This window comes from Pseudophryne corroboree, chromosome 4, assembly GCF_028390025.1.
Source record: "Pseudophryne corroboree isolate aPseCor3 chromosome 4, aPseCor3.hap2, whole genome shotgun sequence".
NCBI lineage: Eukaryota > Metazoa > Chordata > Amphibia > Anura > Myobatrachidae > Pseudophryne > Pseudophryne corroboree.
Window position 1 is genome coordinate 236,783,741 of NC_086447.1, and position 18,678 is coordinate 236,802,418.

Sequence of the window (18,678 nt, forward strand, 5' to 3'; positions counted from 1 at the left end):
ATTTGGCTGTTTTCAGCCCTAATTTGCTCCATTGAGGTAGCCATTCGCCCTACTTGTACTATCAGTCTGCCCGAGTTGCGACTAATACGCGGTAGATGATGGGGCAGACTGGCAAGGTGTTGTGTATGTTGGGTCAGGCTGGCATTGCTTTGGGCCTGTTGGCTTGTCCAACTGGCCCAAAAATCGTCTGGAATTTGGCTTGGGGGCGGAGCTTGTGCCAGTTGGGGACTGATGGATGCTTGGGGTATATCCTGCAACTGTATTGGCAGGCTTGGGTCAACAGCTGTAAGTTGCAGTGTGATGGATGGCTGTTGGTCTGGGCCCTGCTGGTCCACGGCGGACATCAAGTTGTGCTCTGTATGGGGTGGGCAACATGCAATGTTTTATTATTTACAAATTTTCATGGCTAATGCAACACATTAAAACATTCATAATACTCCATTTTTGAATTATTAACACTTGATTTTCACAACTTTAACAATTTTAAAGCTATTGTTAAAAATATACCAACACAGGCGCTAACATAGACAGATTTGCATATTCATCACCTAACTAACTCCCCTCCACACCATTACACTGTTAGATTCCCTCCCCTCACCACGATATAGACTACTTACCTGTATAGTCCAGAGGAGCAGAGCAAGTAAGCCATCTACATACTGGACAGGGGCGATGTGTGAACACTATAATGGTGTGGTTTTTTTTGGGCCAAAATTTAATTGTATTCATATTTTTTGAAAATGTGAACGTGTGTGTGCTTAATTTTTACTAAAATCTGATATTTTCCTACAAATAGGTTGTCGAGACCATCCACTAAGACCTTATATAATTTGATTAAAGCACCTTTAGCAATTGAAGACGTTACATCGCAATGCTTGTTGTTGAAAACATGTAAACTCCAAACCAACTAACAACATATTAAGTGTACTGTGTATATTATTGCTTATGTGTTTAATTTATGTTTTTACTCACCAGATAACTGAGGTGATCTGGGCTCATCACTCTGCGAACTCGCCAATAGTGCCAGTGGTGGCTGGGGTGACACTGCCGAAAGTCTTCGCCTGGGTGGGGATGATGGAGGTGCTGAATCCGAGCCAAGACGCCGTGTCTTAGTTGGCCTCCTGGGTAAGTGGCCCAAGCCCTGTGATGTCCGCCTTACAGGAGGTCGGCTTCCAGAAGCAGAACCTAGGTGCCAAATTTAAAATTAATATTTTGTACTTCTATGTGTTTACAGAATATGTGACTACAGTGAAGACTTACCTGCAATCCCAGCCTCATCCTGACTTGTCTGAGGCCTGTCTGGGCGGCTGGTCTGTGTGACTGTTGAAAAAGTGACCCCAACATTATTACCATGTTTTTTGAAAAATGACCCACTGAAAACCATTAATGTACTGTAAGCATCTATTAGGTATTGTTTAAACCAAATATTTAAGCTTAAGAGCTTCTAGATTCATGATTTTGAGTTGAATTTCAAAATGTACTTGATGTGGCACACAATAAATTATTAAAAAATTAGATTTTTGCCTCAGATATTGCAGAGATTGAGTACTTGCAAATGTTTTAATAATGTAATGTAAAAAAAATTGCACCGCTTTTCAGTTAGTTTCAAAAAAAAACCTTTTGTGGATTTTAAACAAACACACATGTTCAAGCATTATCGCCAAAAATTGACCCAAAAAAAAATTAATTTTTTATAAAACACTGCACATGTTTTGGCACTAAATTAAATTGAAAAAATTGCTAAAGCAAGGAGAAAAAAGAACATTCTAAACACAAACACACCTTAAGGGAGCATAGGCCTGCAATCTGTTTTGTGTTAAAAAATGCATCCTTTACACTTTAAAAATGATATTATCTACATTTTACAGACATTTTAAGAACAATATTACAAATCAAACTTACCATCCTGCGTGGGTCGGTCCGAATCCCGGACATGAGTAGCAGACACCACTTCGCCAGGAATCAATGCCCGCACAGGCTCCTCCCAGTCCCGATAGCTTACACGTAAAGGTGGCCCACCTCCGGTTCTCCGTGCAGATTTGGACTCTTTGGCCATCTTGGCCTTGACACGCCGCTTAATATCATAAAATCGCTTGCGGCACGTGTCCTCTGTCCGCCTCACCACACCCTCACTATTCACAGCAAGTATGACTTGCCTCCACAGGGCAGACTTCCTGCGGGAGGACACCCTGGCAGCATCCTGACCAAACAATTGGCGATGGTGCTTCATCAGCTCACGCACCAACGCCATGTTTTCAGCATAGCTGAACTTTATATTCCTGCCAGTCTTGGTAGTGGTGCGTGGCTGCGGAGCCACAACACCATCACTATCACTGGAAAATACAGCAACAGGCACCCCCTCCTCCTCCTCCTCACTAACCTCCTCCCTCTCACTACCCCCCTCCACCTCACTACCAGCCTCCACCTCACTACCAGCCTCCACCTCACTACCAGCCTCCACCTCACTAACCTCCGCCACCTCACTAACCTCCGCCACCACACTGACCTCTGAGTCGGACATGACAAACAACATAAAACACTGAAAAATGAAAACACAAAACACACTCCTCCACTACTCCTACTACACACCACACAGCCAACACACACGCTCACTCACTCACAAACAATGACAAAAGACTGAAAAAAAAAAACAAGGACAAAAAAGTTTACAAACTGTGAAAAAACAATACTACAAAGATCACAAGACTACTAACACACACAGTACAGCACTCAACAATCACCAAACTCCTCACCAAATCCACCAAAAACTCCACCAAACTCACCAACTCCAAATACACCTTCCTCTCTCCTCTCCACTAGCTAAACCCACGAGGTGCGGAGTGTTTGGGGCGTTTTTATAGTAACATGCACAGACACTCCTCCTTCACGAATACAACCAATCACGGCCGCGTGACGAAAACGAAACTTAGGAGTAAAAACGCGGCAGCAAATTCCAAATCACTGCCGTAACAGACTTGTGACGCAGTCGTAAAAAAAACACAACAACGCGGCCGCGAAATAGCAAACGCGGCCGCAATCTACAGCAGAAAAGCACGAATGACATCGACATCGGAAGATACGGAAAATACGAATACGACAGCTTAGTAAATTAGTCGTAATCAATTCAAAAAGTTGCAAATTTACACTGTCGATGTCAGTCGTGATTGAACTTGAACATGATTCTGAAAATTACGAATCTTAGTAAATAAACCCCATGGTCTTTCATAATTTTTACGGTTAAGGTTAGGTTTAGGCACTTGGAGTGAGTTAAGAATAGGCTGCTGAAGGGGACAGCTAGGATTAGACACTTAATGGAGGGTTAGAATTAGTCACTGGGGGAGGGTTATGGTTTTCTGTTTTCACCATTGTCATGTCGACCTTTTAAACCCGTCAACCTTTTGACCCTTTTGGCATTGTCTATCAACCATTTGGTGTGTCTATGGGGATGTAGTTATGTGACCGGTGGTCAGGAGGTCGTCGGTCACAATACCTCCCCTTACATCCCGCCCCCTTAGAATGCTGACAGTTGGCATGCCGACTAGCAGGGAATATTCCCACTCGTTGGTGTCCACGACACCCATAGAGTGGGAATAGAACCTGCGCTCACCACCGTAGCCCACCAGTGAGCACGCAAGGGGATTGCAAGGGGGCATTTGAGCAACTCTGTAGGTATATTTAAGTGTAAAGTTGAAGCAATCTATATTTAACAGTTGTTTTATTAATGTTTCATTATTATTATAAAATATATTTGTCTAAAAATTATTTTTTTTATATATTAAATATATTGTATAGAAATCCCCAACACTTAAAACACTGATCAAAAACCTAAAATAGCTTGTTATTTGAGGCTAGATAGATGCTAGATTAAAACTGCACTTAATTTTAAGGCAAATCCAACCTATTTTGTACTAAAACTAATTGCTGCTTTAAAACTATCAGCTACTGTATCTCACAAAAATATTACTATTGCTGACAAAGTGCAGACTAATACATTTGTTATATAATGTTTGCATTTTAGGGATCTGATCACTTTTTTAAGTCTTTTTGAAGCCATACGCAATAAATTGGCTACATGGAGCCACCAAGAACATTTCTCTGAAGCCTAACTAACGTAAATCCTGAGCTTGAGGTGAAAGAACACAGTTATGGGCCATGGATGTTAAAAAGGCCAGTAAACATTAGGGATGAGCAGGTTCAGTTCCCTGAGAACTGAACCCCAGAGAACATCACGTCCCAAGCCCGGATCTGAGCCCGGCTTGGGACTTCCCACCAGACTCGGAAACCAGAACAAAGCAAAACGTCATCATCCTGCTGTTGGATTCTTGCGGGTTTTGGATTCCATATAAGGAGCCGTGTCACCGCCATTTTCACTCCAGTCCTGGAGAGTTTAGCGAGAGGAAGTGTCTCCTCAGTGTCTGTGTGGGAAAGTGGGGTGGTGACCTGCTCTTTTGTGTCATTCCTGTGCTGTCTTGTGCTGCATCAGTCCAGTGGTGGTGTCTTGTGCTGCATCAGTCCAGTGGTGGTGCCCTGTGCTGCCATAAATCCAGTGGTGCTGCTGTATATGTCAAGACCAGTGGTGCTGTGTTGTGCTGCATCAGTCCAGTGGTGGTGTCCTGTGCTGCCATAAGTCAAGTGATGGTGTCCTGTACTGCCATAAGTCCAGTGGTGCTACTGTTTAAGTCCAGTCCAGTGGTGCTGTGTTGTGCTGCATCAGTCCAGTGGTGGTGTTCTGTGCTGCCATAAGTCCAGTGGTGGTGTCCTGTGCTGCTATAAGTCCAGTGCTGCTGCTGTATAAATCCAGGGGTACTGCCGTATGTCCAGTCCAGTGGTGCAGCCGTATAAGTCCAGGGGTACTGCTGTATAATTCCAGGAGTACAGCCATATAAGTCGTGGTACTGGTGTACAAGTCTAGGAGTACTTCCATATAAGTCCAGTGGTAATGCCATATAAGTCCAGTGGTACTGCTGTATAAGTCCAGTACAGTGGTACTGCCATATAAGTCAAGGGGTACTGCTGTATAATTCCAGGTGTACTTCCGTATAAGTCCAGTCCAGTGGTGCAGCCATGTAAGTCCAGGGGTACTGCCGTATAAGTCATGGGGTACTGCCGTATAAGTCCAGTGGTACTGCTGTATAAGTCCAGTCCAGTGGTGCAACTGTATAAGTCCAGGGGTACTGCCATATAAGTCAAGGGTTACTGTTGTATAAGTCCAATCCAGTGGCGCAGCCATGTAAGTCCAGGGGTACTGCCATATAAGTACAGGGGTACTGCTGTATAAGTCGAGTCCAATGGTGCAGCCAGATAAGTTCAGGGGTACTGCTGTATAAGTCCAGGGATTCTGTTGTATAAGTCCAGTCCAGTGGTGCAGCCATATAAGTCCAGGGGTACTGCTGTATAAGTCCAGGGGTACTGTCGTACAAGTCCAGTCCGGTGGTTTAGCCATATAAGTCCAGGGGTACTGCTGAATAAGTCCAGTCCAGTGATGCAGCCATATAAGTCCAGGGGTACTGCCGTATAAGTCCAGTGGTACTGCCATATAAGTCCAGGGGTACTGCCATATAAGTCCACTCCAGTGGTGTAGCCGTATAAGTCCAGGGGTACTGATGTATAAGTCCAGGTGTACTGCCATATAAGTCCAGTCCAGTACTGCCATTTAAGTCCAGGGGCACTGCCGTATAAGTCCAGGGGTACTGCCATATAAGTTTAGTCTAGTGGTGCAGCTGTATAACTCCAGGGGTACTGCCATATAAGTCCATGAGTACTACCATATAAATCCAGTCCAGTGTTGCAGCTGTATAAGGCCAGGGGTATTGCCGTATTAGTCCATGGGTACTGCCGTATAAGTCCAGTTCAGCCATATAAGTTTGGGGGTACTGCCATATAAATCCAGGGGCAGAGGCGTCACTCACCTCTTGGACACTCGGTGTGGTGGCGAAAGAAGGGGCAGGGCTTCACAGGAAGGGGTTGGGCTTCACAGGCTGGCATCTGTTTTCACAGCTTGAATGACTGGAAATGGGGTGGGGCTTTCTGAGAAGGGCTTTAAAGGAGCTGCAGGGCTTCGCATCCCAACACCCATTTGTTTTAGTCACTTGGGGGGGTTTAGGAGGTGCAGGCTCACTCCCGGGGAGTGCTGTCCCTGAAGTGCTGGCTCTTATACAGTGACAGGAGCCGAGTGCTGCACATAATGTAACAGTGCAACACTCGGCTTCTGTCACTAAGCAGGAGTTGGCATTTTGGTGTCACCCCTCGGCGGATGAAACCCGAGAGCAGGTCGCACCCCGCGTACCCCCCTTGTGATGCCACTGTCCAGGGGTACTGCCGTATAGTTCCAGTCCAGTGGTGCAGCCGTATAAGTCCAGGGGTACTGCTGTATAAGTCCAGGGGTACTGCCGTATAAGACCATTCAAGTGGTGCAGCTGTATAAGTCCAAGGGTTCTGCTGTATAAGTCCAGGAGTACTGCCATATAAGTCCAGTCCAGTGGTGCAGCCGTATAAGTCCAAGGGTTTTGACGTATAAGTCCAGTCCAGTGCTGCAGCCGTATAAGTCCAGTGCTGCAGCCGTATAAATCCAGGGGTACTGCTGTATAAGTCCAGGGTTACTGCCTTATAAATCCAGTCGAGTGGTGCAGCCGTATAAGTTCAGGGGTACTGCCATACAAGTCCACCAATATTGTGCATGCATTACATCTGGGCAAATTCCAGCATGTCCCATGTTTTGCACATACAATTAATCTGGTGGTGCAGAATTTTTTGAAGAATTATAGGGGTGTGCAGGAGATGCTGTTGATGGGCCACTTTCGACAATCATCCACTGCGTGCCACTCCTATATGGGCAAGGTGTTTGTGCTGCACACTTGTGTCACTTAGATTAGTCATCCAGCTACCTCATTGGACCTCTTTTTCTTCTTTGCATGATGTGGTGTTTGGGGCCTTGTTTTTAAAAGTGCCATCTTGTCTGTCACTGTCAGGGGCGGATTGGGAACAAAAAGCGGCCCTGGAATTTTTTTTACTAGTGGCCCCACATGGGCCGCACCAGAGGTGTACGGTCTAGCCATGGGCCATGGCAGAAAGCACCCTCCCCCCCCCCCCCCAAGATTTTCCAATAGTGGGCATGTCCAGCATCAAGGGGGAAGTTAAAAATAAATCAAATTAATATTATGAGCACATTGTATGATACACCTTCAGAATTTAGGAAACTATATCATTCTTTAGAAAGATATATTTTCTTACTTATTACATTAACCGTATCCCAATCGCTATTCACTCAATCTTATATGTCAGCCAAGCAGGCAGACAGAGCATACACTAGATTATCTGCAATCACAGGCTAAGTGGCAAAGTAATTTTCACATATGCAAATTATTTTGCAGCTTATTCATTATGTCTATAAAAAGGACCATGTGTCCTCAAACAAAACAAGCCCCAGAGGTGCATCGGCCCACCGGGAATCTTCCCTGTAAACCCTATGGCCAATCCGCCTCTGGTCACTGTAGTGCCACTCCTAGATGGGCCAGGTGTTTGTGCCGTCCACTTGTGTCGCTTAGCTTAGTCATCCAGCTATCTCATTGCACCTCTCTCTTTTTTACATGATGAGCTGTTTTGGGCCTAGTTTTTAAAAGTGCCATCCTGCCTGACACTGCAATGCCACTCCTATATGGGCCAGGTGTTTGTGCCGGACACTTGTGTTGCTTAGCTTAGTCATCCAGCTACCTCATTGCACCTCTTTTTCTTCTTTGCATGATGAGCTGCTTGGGGCCTAGTTTTTAAAAGTTCCATCCTGTCTGATCCTGCAGTGCCACTCCTAGATGGGCCAGGTGTTTGTGCCGCCTGCTTGTGTTGCTTAGCTTAGTCATCCAGCTACTTCATTGCACCTCTTTTTCTTCTTTGCATGATAAGCTGTTTGGGACCTAGTTTTTAAAAGTGCCATCCTGTTTGACACTGCAGTGCCACTCCTAGATGGGCCAGGTGTTTGTGCCGCCCACTTGTGTCGCTTAGCAAAGCTACCTTAGCGCAACCTTTTGGCCTAAAACAATATTGTGAGGTGTGAGCTGTACATAATAGACTGGAAATTATTGGAAATGAATGTTATTGAGGTTAATAATACTGTAGGATCAAAATTGCCCCCAAATTCTGTGATTTTAGCTGTTTTTGTGTTTTTTTTTTAAATCATCCAGATCCAAAACCAAAACCAAAACCCGAAAAGGGTGGTTTTTGCAAAACCAATCCAGATCCAAAACACGAGCGGGGATCCAGATCCAAAACCAAAACTAAAAACACGAAAAGTGCCCAACGCACATCTCTATTAAACATCTAATTTCCCAAAAATCCATATAGGTTTAAATCCAAACGTCCTGGTAATGGAAAAAAGGAAAAATCAGGCTTAATAAAAAAAAATAAAAAATATTGCTCGACCATAACAACAACAAACAAGTATGTGAGTACGGGGTGTCTGTCAGTAATACCCCTTTTACACTCGCAGGATCGGGTCATTCCCGGGAATGTGTCCCGGGATATTTCCCTTGACGCATTCCCGGGAATGACCCTTTTACATTAGCAGGCTCACCCGGCATATTGCCAGGTCGATGACGTCACCGCTGACTCTACCGGAGGCGGTGCTTGGAGATAATCTTCTCCAAGCACCGCCTCCTCCTATGCAGAGAACAGGTGCCGGGTAGCCTTGACCCGGTATACCCGTACACACTGTACAGCTTCCCGGCATGGTCCCGGATTCAATCCAGGTTGAGACCTGGGTTGAAATCCCGGGATGCTTGTCCCGGGAAATTGTAAGTGTACACTTTTACACTGACAAAAATCCCGGGATGATGCGCGTTCACGTGCAAAATCCCGGGATAAAAAGGTCACATTCTAGTTGGTCAGTCTTGGAGCATAATAATGTAACTAACAAAACTCCATCTTGCAACAGAACATTTCAGAAAAAAAGTGGGAAGATTCTGCCATCTTAGAAGACTATAGCAAATGCCAATTTAAACAACATGGCCTCATATATAGAAAATCTATCATACATCTTCAACAGCTGCCAATAGTTGTGGCAATATACTGTATAAATTTCAATAGGCCAAAGCCTATCTTTAACCGCAGGCTCCACCCTAGCGCAACTGTTTAAGGCTTTTGCAATAACAAAATCCTTTGTTGTGTCAGGACACCCATTTAAACTTGAGAAATAAGCAATGCTAACTAACCATTTATATTTGGTAATTCATATTTTGTACAAAAATACAGCCAAAAACAGACTACCAACCACTGTTTATTAGTGATGAGCGGGTTCGGTTCCTCGGGATCTGAACCCCCCCGAACTTCACCCATTTTACACGGTTCTGAGGCAGACTCGAATCTTCCCGCCTTGCTCGGTTAACCCGAGCGCGCCCGAACGTCATCATCCCGCTGTCGGCTTCTCGCGAGATTCGTATTCTATATAAGGAGCCGCGCGTCGCCGCCATTTTCACTCATGCTTTGGAGATGATAGCGAGAGGACGTGGCTGCGTTCTCTCAGTTTCTGTGTTCAGTGTGCTGCAAATATCTGCTCAGTGGGCTGCAAATATCTGTGCTCAGTGTGCTTGCAAATATCTGTGCTCAGTGTGCTGAAAATATCTACGTTCTCTGCCTGAAAAATGCTCCATATCTGTGCTGCATTGTAGTATATAGTAGGAGGACAGTGCAGAATGTTGCTGTGACCACCAGTATATATATAGCAGTACGGTACAGTAGTCCACTGCTCTACCTCTGTGTCGTCAAGTATACTATGCATCCATACCTGTGCTGCATTTTAGTTGTGCGCAGTATATAGTAGGAGGGGACAGTGCAGAATGTTGCTGTGACCACCAGTATATATATAGCAGTACGGTACAGTAGTCCACTGCTCTACCTCTGCGTCGTCAAGTATACTATGCATCCATACCTGTGCTGCATTTTAGTAGTGCGCAGTATATAGTAGGAGGGGACAGTGCAGAATGTTGCTGTGACCACCAGTAAATATATAGCAGTACAGTACAGTAGTCCACTGCTCTACCTCTGTGTCGTCAAGTATACTATGCATCCATACCTGTGCTGCATTTTAGTTGTGCGCAGTATATAGTAGGAGGGGACAGTGCAGAATGTTGCTGTGATCACCAGTATATATATAGCAGTACAGTACAGTAGTCCACTGCTCTACCTCTGTGTCGTCAAGTATACTATGCATCCATACCTGTGCTGTATTTTAGTTGTGGACAGTATATTGTAGGAGGGGACAGTGCAGAATGTTGCTGTGACCACCAGTATATATATAGCAGTACGGTACAGTAGTACATTGCTCTACCTCTGTGTCATCAAGTATACTACAAAAGTTCAGTAAAATGACCCAAAAATCTAAATTAAAAGCGTCTGATGAGAAGCGTAAACTAGCCAATATGCCATTTACGACACGGAGTGGCAAGGAATGGCTGAGGCCCTGGCCTATGTTCATGGCTAGTGGTTCAGATTCACATGAGGATGGAAGCACTCATCCTCTCGCTAGAAAACTGCAGTGTCACTCCTAGATGGGCCAGGTGTTTGTGTCGGCCACTTCGGTCGTTTAGCTTAGCCACACAGCTACCTCATTGCACCTCTTTTTTTCTTTGCATCATGTGCTGTTTGGGGACTATTTTTTAAATCTGCCATCCTGTGTGACACTGCAGTGCCACTCCTAGATGGGCCAGGTGTTTGTGTCGGCCACTTGGGTCGCTTTGCTTAGTCACACAGCTACCTCATTGCACCTCTTTTTTTCTTTGCATCATGTGCTGTTTGGGGACTATTTTTTAAATCTGCCATCCTGTCTGACACTGCAGTGCAACTCCTAGATGGGCCAGGTGTTTGTGTCGGCCACTTGGGTCGCTTAGCTTAGTCACACAGCTACCTCATTGCACCTCTTTTTTCTTTGTATCGTGTGCTGTTTGGGGACTATGTTTTAAATCTGCCATCCTGTCTGACACTGCAGTGCCACTCCTAGATGGGCCAGGTGTTTGTGTCGGCCACTTGGGTCGCTTAGCTTAGTCACACAGCTACCTCATTGCACCTCTTTTTTTCTTTGCATCATGTGCTGTTTGGGGACTATTTTTTAAATCTGCCATCCTGTCTGACACTGCAGTGCCACTCCTAGATGGGCCAGGTGTTTGTGTCGGCCAGTTGGGTCGCTTAGCTTAGCCATCCAGCGACCTCGGTGCAAATTTTAGGACTAAAAATAATATTGTGAGGTGTGAGGTGTTCAGAATAGACTGGAAATGAGTGGAAATTATGGTTATTGAGGTTAATAATACTATGGGATCAAAATGACCCCAAAATTCTATGATTTAAGCTGTTTTTGAGGGTTTTTTGTAAAAAAACACCCAAATCCAAAACACACCCGAATCCGACAAAAAATTTTCAGGGAGGTTTTGCCAAAACACAACCGAATCCAAAACACGGCCGTGGAACCGAATCCAAAACCAAAACACAAAACCCGAAAAATTTCTGGTGCACATCACTACTGTTTATTAGTCATAATAGAATCAAAGACAAGTGTGCATCATTTGACAATGACTGTGAGCCTGATTCAGAGTTGGACACTTTTGCACAGCAGCTGCAACTTTGCATACAGCTGATGTGAGAAAATAAGCTAATGCCTGTAGGAGGTGTCTGAAATAAAAAAAGATGGCTGTTGCCAGCATCTCAGATCCGAGTGCTGCCTCCTGCCAGCATCTGAGGCCAATAAATCAGCATCAGAAGACACATACACTGGCCTCGCCTCACCACTTCCAGAAAATGGGGCAGATGCGCCTCCATTTTCTGGAAACACAGACCCTACCCCTAAATGGATGCAGCATGTCAATCAGGCTGCAGCTTAGGGGCACTGTGAGTGAACATGTGCAGTGTGGCATCTGTGCATGTGCTTTCTCTAAACATCGGAGATGCACATAAATCATCAGGTTTACATACATCTGTGAATCAGTCCCTCATATACTCTACTGGACGATGAGGACCAACATTGCTCTCATTCTACGAAGCTATCTGCACCATATTATTCCCCACACAGTAAAGCCCCCTGCACCACATTATGCCCCACACAGTAATGCCCCCTGCACCATATTAAGCCCCCATATAAAAAAAATAATATTTTAAGAACCACTATTTTTTCGCATCTTGCTGGAAAATAAAACACAGTGGAATTCATCAAAGTGGAATTATAAAGTATTGCAGACAAAATGCAACACATTTCATTGGGGCTAATTCAGACCCGATCGCTCCAGTGGCAGCGATCGTAGCCTGATGCACTTTAGTGAGTGTGCCCACGTGAAATGTGAAAGCATGGCATGTCCGGACCATTGCGCGGGCGGGTCGTGGCGGCTGCATGATGTCACACGCAGCAGTTGCGACACAGAACGCAGCGGGTAGCCACCTGCCCTCGTAGCTAGGCTGCACAGGCAGGGAGCTACATGGCGGGTGCAAAAGCATCACCGCCGCGCAATGCTTTCACACCTGTGCAGGGGGGGTTCAGGACCTGACATGTGGGCCGGACTAGCCCTGTGCTGGGTGTCTCCCCGCATGTCAGAGAAACTGATCGTAGATGTGCTAAATTTAGTGATGAGCGGGTTCGGATCCTCGGGATCCGACCCGCCCGAACTTCACCTTTTTTTTACACGGGTCCGATATATAAGGAGCCGCGCGTCGCCGCCATTTTCACACGTGCATTGAGATTGATAGGGAGAGGACGTGGCTGGCGTCCTCTCCGTTATATTAGAAAAGAACAGAGTAAACTGAGTGACTTAGTTATGTGGGGAGGATTGGGGACGGGGAGCAGCTGTTAGGGAGTACAGTGCAGGGTTTACCACCAGTGAGTTAGTTTAATCCTTTGTTTCTCTGCCTTAAAAAAAAACGCTCCACCATATCTGTGCTCAGTGTGCTGCACTGCTGCATGATATATCTGTGCTGAGTGCACTGCTCACACTGCCTAATTGTGGGGACTGGGGAGCAGTTATAGCAGGAGTACAGTGCACAGTTTTGCTGACAGTGACCACCAGTCCAGTATACGTTTGTCTGCCTGAAAAACACTCCTGTGGTGTTTTTTTTTTCCTTCATACTAGTTTAGCAGTCTGCTGACAGTGTCCACCAGGTCCGTTATATACAGTATATTATATATATATATATATATAAGCAGTACGGTAGGCCACGGCTGTACCTACCTCTGTGTCGTCAGTGCACTCGTCATCCATAAGTAATATAATACTATACTTACTATCCATCCATCTACATTATTGTATACCTACCTGTGTTGGTTTTTTTTTTTCTTCATACTAGTTTAGCAGTCTGCTGACAGTGTCCACCAGGTCCGTTATATACAGTATATTATATATATAAGCAGTACGGTAGGCCACGGCTGTACCTACCTCTGTGTCGTCAGTGCACTCGTCGTCCATAAGTAATATAATACTATACTTACTATCCATCCATCTACATTGTATTGTATACCTACCTGTGGTGGTTTTTTTTTTCTTCATACTAGTTTAGCAGTCTGCTGACAGTGTCCACCAGGTCCGTTATATACAGTATATTATATATATAAGCAGTACGGTAGGCCACGGCTGTACCTACCTCTGTGTCGTCAGTGCACTCGTCGTCCATAAGTAATATAATACTATACTATCCATCCATCTACATTGTATACCTGTGGTGGCTTTTAGTTGTGCGCATTAAAATATGGAGAACAGAAATGTGGAGGTTAAAAAAATAGGGAAAGATCAAGATCCACTTCCACCTCGTGCTGAAGCTGCTGCCACTAGTCATGGCCGAGACGATGAAATGCCATCAACGTCGTCTGCCAAGGCCGATGCCCAATGTCATAGTACAGAGCATGTAAAATCCAAAACACAAAAGATCAGTAAAAAAATGACCCAAAAATCAAAATTAAAAGCGTCTGAAGAGAAGCGTAAACTTGCCAATATGCCATTTACGACACGGAGTGGCAAGGAACGGCTGAGGCCCTGGCCTATGTTCATGGCTAGTGGTTCAGCTTCACATGAGGATGGAAGCACTCATCCTCTCGCTAGAAAAAAGAAAAGACTTGCGGCAAAAGCACAGCACAGAACTGTGCGTTCTTCGAAATCCCAAATCCCAAAGGAGAGTCCAATTGTGTCGGTTGCGATGCCTGACCTTCCCAACACTGGACGGGAAGAGCTTGCGCCTTCCACCATTTGCACACCCCCTGCAAGTGCTGGAAGGAGCACCCGCAGTCCAGTTCCTGATAGTCAAATTGAAGATGTCACTGTTGAAGTACACCAGGATGAGGATATGGGTGTTGCTGGTGCTGGGGAGGAAATTGACAAGGAGGATTCTGATGGTGAGGTGGTTTGTTTAAGTCAGGCACCCGGGGAGACACCTGTTGTCCATGGGAGGAATATGGCAATTGACATGCCTGGTCAAAATACAAAAAAAATCAGCTCTTCAGTGTGGAATTATTTCAACAGAAATGCGGACAACTGGTGTCAAGCCGTGTGTTGCCTTTGTCAAGCTGTAATAAGTAGGGGTAAGGACGTTAACCACCTCGGAACATCCTCCCTTATACGTCACCTGAAGCGCATTCATCATAAGTCAGTGACAAGTTCAAAAACTTTGGGCGACAGCGGAAGCAGTCCACTGACCAGTAAATCCCTTCCACTTGTAACCAAGCTTGCGCAAGCCACACCACCAACTCCCTCAGTGTCAATTTCCTCCTTACCCAGGAAAGCCAATAGTCCTGCAGGCCATGTCACTGGCAAGTCTGACGAGTCCTCTCCTGCCTGGGATTCCTCCGATGCATCCTTGAGTGTAACGCCTACTGCTGCTGGCGCTGCTGTTGTTGCTGCTGGGAGTCGATCGTCATCCCAGAGGGGAAGTCGGAAGACCACTTGTACTACTTCCAGTAAGCAATTGACTGTCCAACAGTCCTTTGCGAGGAAGATGAAATATCACAGCAGTCATACTGTTGCAAAGCGGATAACTGAGGTCTTGACAACTATGTTGGTATTAGACGTGCGTCCAGTATCCGCCGTTAGTTCGCGGGGAACTAGACAATTGCTTGAGGTAGTGTGCCCCCGTTACCAAATACCATCTAGGTTCCACTTCTCTAGGCAGGCGATACCGAGAATGTACACGGACGTCAGAAAAAGACTCACCAGTGTCCTAAAAAATGCAGTTGTACCCAATGTCCACTTAACCACGGACATGTGGACAAGTGGAGCAGGGCAGACTCAGGACTACATGACTGTGACAGCCCACTGGGTAGAAGTATTGCCTCCCGCTGCAAGAACAGCAGCGGCGGCACCAGTAGCAGCATCTCGCAAACGCCAACTCGTTCCTAGGCAGGCTACGCTTTGTATCACCGCTTTCCAGAATACGCACACAGCTGAAAACCTCTTACGGCAACTGAGGAAGATCATCGCAGAATGGCTTACCCCAATTGGACTCTCCTGGGGATTTGTGGCATCGGACAACGCCAGCAATATTGTGCGTGCATTACATCTGGGCAAATTCCAGCACGTCCCATGTTTTGCACATACCTTGAATTTGGTGGTGCAGAATTATTTAAAAAACGACAGGGGCGTGCAAGAGATGCTGTCGGTGGCCAGAAGAATTGCGGGCCACTTTCGGCGTACAGGCACTGCGTACAGAAGACTGGAGCACCACCAAAAACACCTGAACCTGCCCTGCCATCATCTGAAGCAAGTGGTGGTAACGAGGTGGAATTCAACCCTCTATATGCTTCAGAGGATGGAGGAGCAGCAAAAGGCCATTCAAGCCTATACATCTGGCCACGATATAGGCAAAGGAGGTGGAATGCACCTGTCTCAAGCGCAGTGGAGAATGATTTCAACGTTGTGCAAGGTTCTGCAACCTTTTGAACTTGCCACACGTGAAGTCAGTTCAGACACTGCCAGCCTGAGTCAGGTCATTCCCCTCATCAGGCTTTTGCAGAAGAAGCTGGAGGCATTGAAGGAGGAGCTAAAACAGAGCGTTTCCGCTAGGCATGTGGGTCTTGTGGATGGAGCCCTTCATTCGCTTAACCAGGATTCACGGGTGGTCAATCTGTTGAAATCAGAGCACTACATTTTGGCCACCGTGCTCGATCCTAGATTTAAAACCTACGTTGGATCTCTCTTTCCGGCAGACACAAGTCTGCAGAGGTTCAAAGAACTGCTGGTGAGAAAATTGTCAAGTCAAGCGGAAAGCGACCCGTCAACATCTCCTCCTTCACATTCTCCCGCAACTGGGGGTGCGAGGAAAAGGCTACGAATTCCGAGCCCACGCGCTGGCGGTGATGCAGGGCAGTCTGGAGCGACTGCTGATGCTGACATCTAGTCCGGACTGAAGGACCTGCCAACGATTACTGACATGTCGTCTACTGTCACTGCATATGATTCTCTCACAATTGAAAGAATGGTGGAGGATTATATGAGTGACCGCATCCAAGTAGGCACGTCAGACAGTCCGTACGTATACTGGCAGGAAAAAGAGGCAATTTGGAGGCCCTTGCACAAACTGGCTTTATTCTACCTAAGTTGCCCTCCCTCCAGTGTGTACTCTGAAAGAGTGTTTAGTGCCGCCGCTCACCTTGTCAGCAATCGGCGTACGAGGTTACTTCCAGAAAATGTGGAGAAGATGATGTTCATTAAAATGAATTATAATCAATTCCTCCATGGAGACATTCACCAGCAGCAATTGCCTCCAGAAAGTACACGGGGACCTGAGATGGTGGATTCCAGTGGGGACGAATTAATAATCTGTGAGGAGGGGGATGTACACAGTGAAAGGGGTGATGAATCGGACGATGATGATGAGGTGGACATCTTGCCTCTGTAGAGCCAGTTTGTGCAAGGAGAGATTGATTGCTTCTTTTTTGGTGGGGCCCAAACCAACCAGTCATTTCAGTCACAGTCGTGTGGCAGACCCTGTCGCTGAAATGATGGGTTCGTTAAAGTGTGCATGTCCTGTTTTTACAACATAAGGGTGGGTGGGAGGTCCCAAGGACAATTCCATCTTGCACCTCTTTTTTCTTTCATTTTTCTTTGCGTCATGTGCTGTTTGGGGAGTATTTTTTTAAGTGCCATCCTGTCTGACACTGCAGTGCCACTCCTAGATGGGCCAGGTGTTTGTGTCGGCCACTAGGGTCGCTTAGCTTAGTCGTCACACAGCTACCTCATTGCGCCTCTTTTTTTCTTTGCGTCATGTGCTGTTTGGGGAGTATTTTTTGGAAGGGCCATCCTGCGTGACACTGCAGTGCCACTCCTAGATGGGCCAGGTGTTTGTGTCGGCCACTTGGGTCGCTTAGCTTAGTCACACAACGACTTTGGTGCAGCTCTTTTTTTCTTTGCATCATGTGCTGTTTGGGGACTATTTTTTTAAGTGCCATCCTGTCTGACACTGCAGTGCCACTCCTAGATGGGCCACGTGTTTGTGTCGGCCACTAGGGTCGCTTAGCTTAGTCGTCACACAGCTACCTCATTGCGCCTCTTTTTTTCTTTGCGTCATGTGCTGTTAGGGGAGTATTTTTTGGAAGGGCCATCCTGCGTGACACTGCAGTGCCACTTCTAGATGGGCCAGGTGTTTGTGTCGGCCACTAGGGTCGCTTAGCTTAGTCGTCACACAGCTACCTCATTGCGCCTCTTTTTTTCTTTGCGTCATGTGCTGTTTGGGGAGTATTTTTTGGAAGGGCCATCCTGCGTGACACTGCAGTGCCACTCCTAGATGGGCCAGGTGTTTGTGTCGGCCACTTGGGTCGCTTAGCTTAGTCACACAACGACTTTGGTGCAGCTCTTTTTTTCTTTGCATCATGTGCTGTTTGGGGACTATTTTTTTAAGTGCCATCCTGTCTGACACTGTAGTGCCACTCCTAGATGGGCCACGTGTTTGTGTCGGCCACTAGGGTCGCTTAGCTTAGTCGTCACACAGCTACCTCATTGCGCCTCTTTTTTTCTTTGCGTCATGTGCTGTTTGGGGAGTATTTTTTGGAAGGGCCATCCTGCGAGACACTGCAGTGCCACTCCTAGATGGGCCAGGTGCGGAGCCCGTCTATACCCCATGGTCCTTACGGAGTACCCAGCATCTTCTAGGACGTAAGATAAATAAAGGATGCCTCCTGCTGGCGCTTGTGACATCCTACAGACGCCGCAATCATGCCCCCATTCACGCAGCACTGCCCACACAATGCTCCGTCTCCGCACTGGAAATGGAGTATTGCCACTCCCCCGCCCCACGACCGCCTCTGCCTGATTGACAGAAAGTGCAGGTGCATGCGCCCACGGGGCGATCGGAGTAATTCCTGTTGGATCGCGATTTGCGATCAAACCTGAATTAGCCCCTATATGCGATTGTGTTCATATTGTTTATATATGCATGTCAGCATGCTACTACTGTATCTGATGTATTTCCAGGAACAGAAGGAGGTATTGAAGATTTATTTGTGTCTCAATGTACATTGCTACTTTTCTTGGTCATAATGTTTGTTTGGGGCAAATCAAGAATGTTTTCCTTGTTCAGTGGTTATATAAAGTTAAGTGTTGTGGTGATTTGTGTTATGAACAAGCTGTCCATTGGTGCATATACCTAGCAGGAAGGTATAGAAGTAAAACAGCAAAAAATATACTGTAGCATAAATGTGGTGAGTAGTGATGTCATCAGTTATGTTTGGTAAGC

The 18,678-nt window shown here is 46.1% G+C and overlaps 1 long non-coding RNA gene across 1 annotated transcript; it reads left to right on the top strand.

Moving 5' to 3' along the window:
- Positions 1-287: 287 nt before the first annotated feature.
- LOC134911306 (uncharacterized) lies at positions 288-1,483 on the top strand. Its single transcript, XR_010176466.1, has 3 exons — positions 288-364; positions 976-1,125; positions 1,235-1,483. It is a non-coding gene; the product is annotated as an uncharacterized LOC134911306 (long non-coding RNA).
- The last annotated feature ends 17,195 nt before the right edge of the window (positions 1,484-18,678 follow it).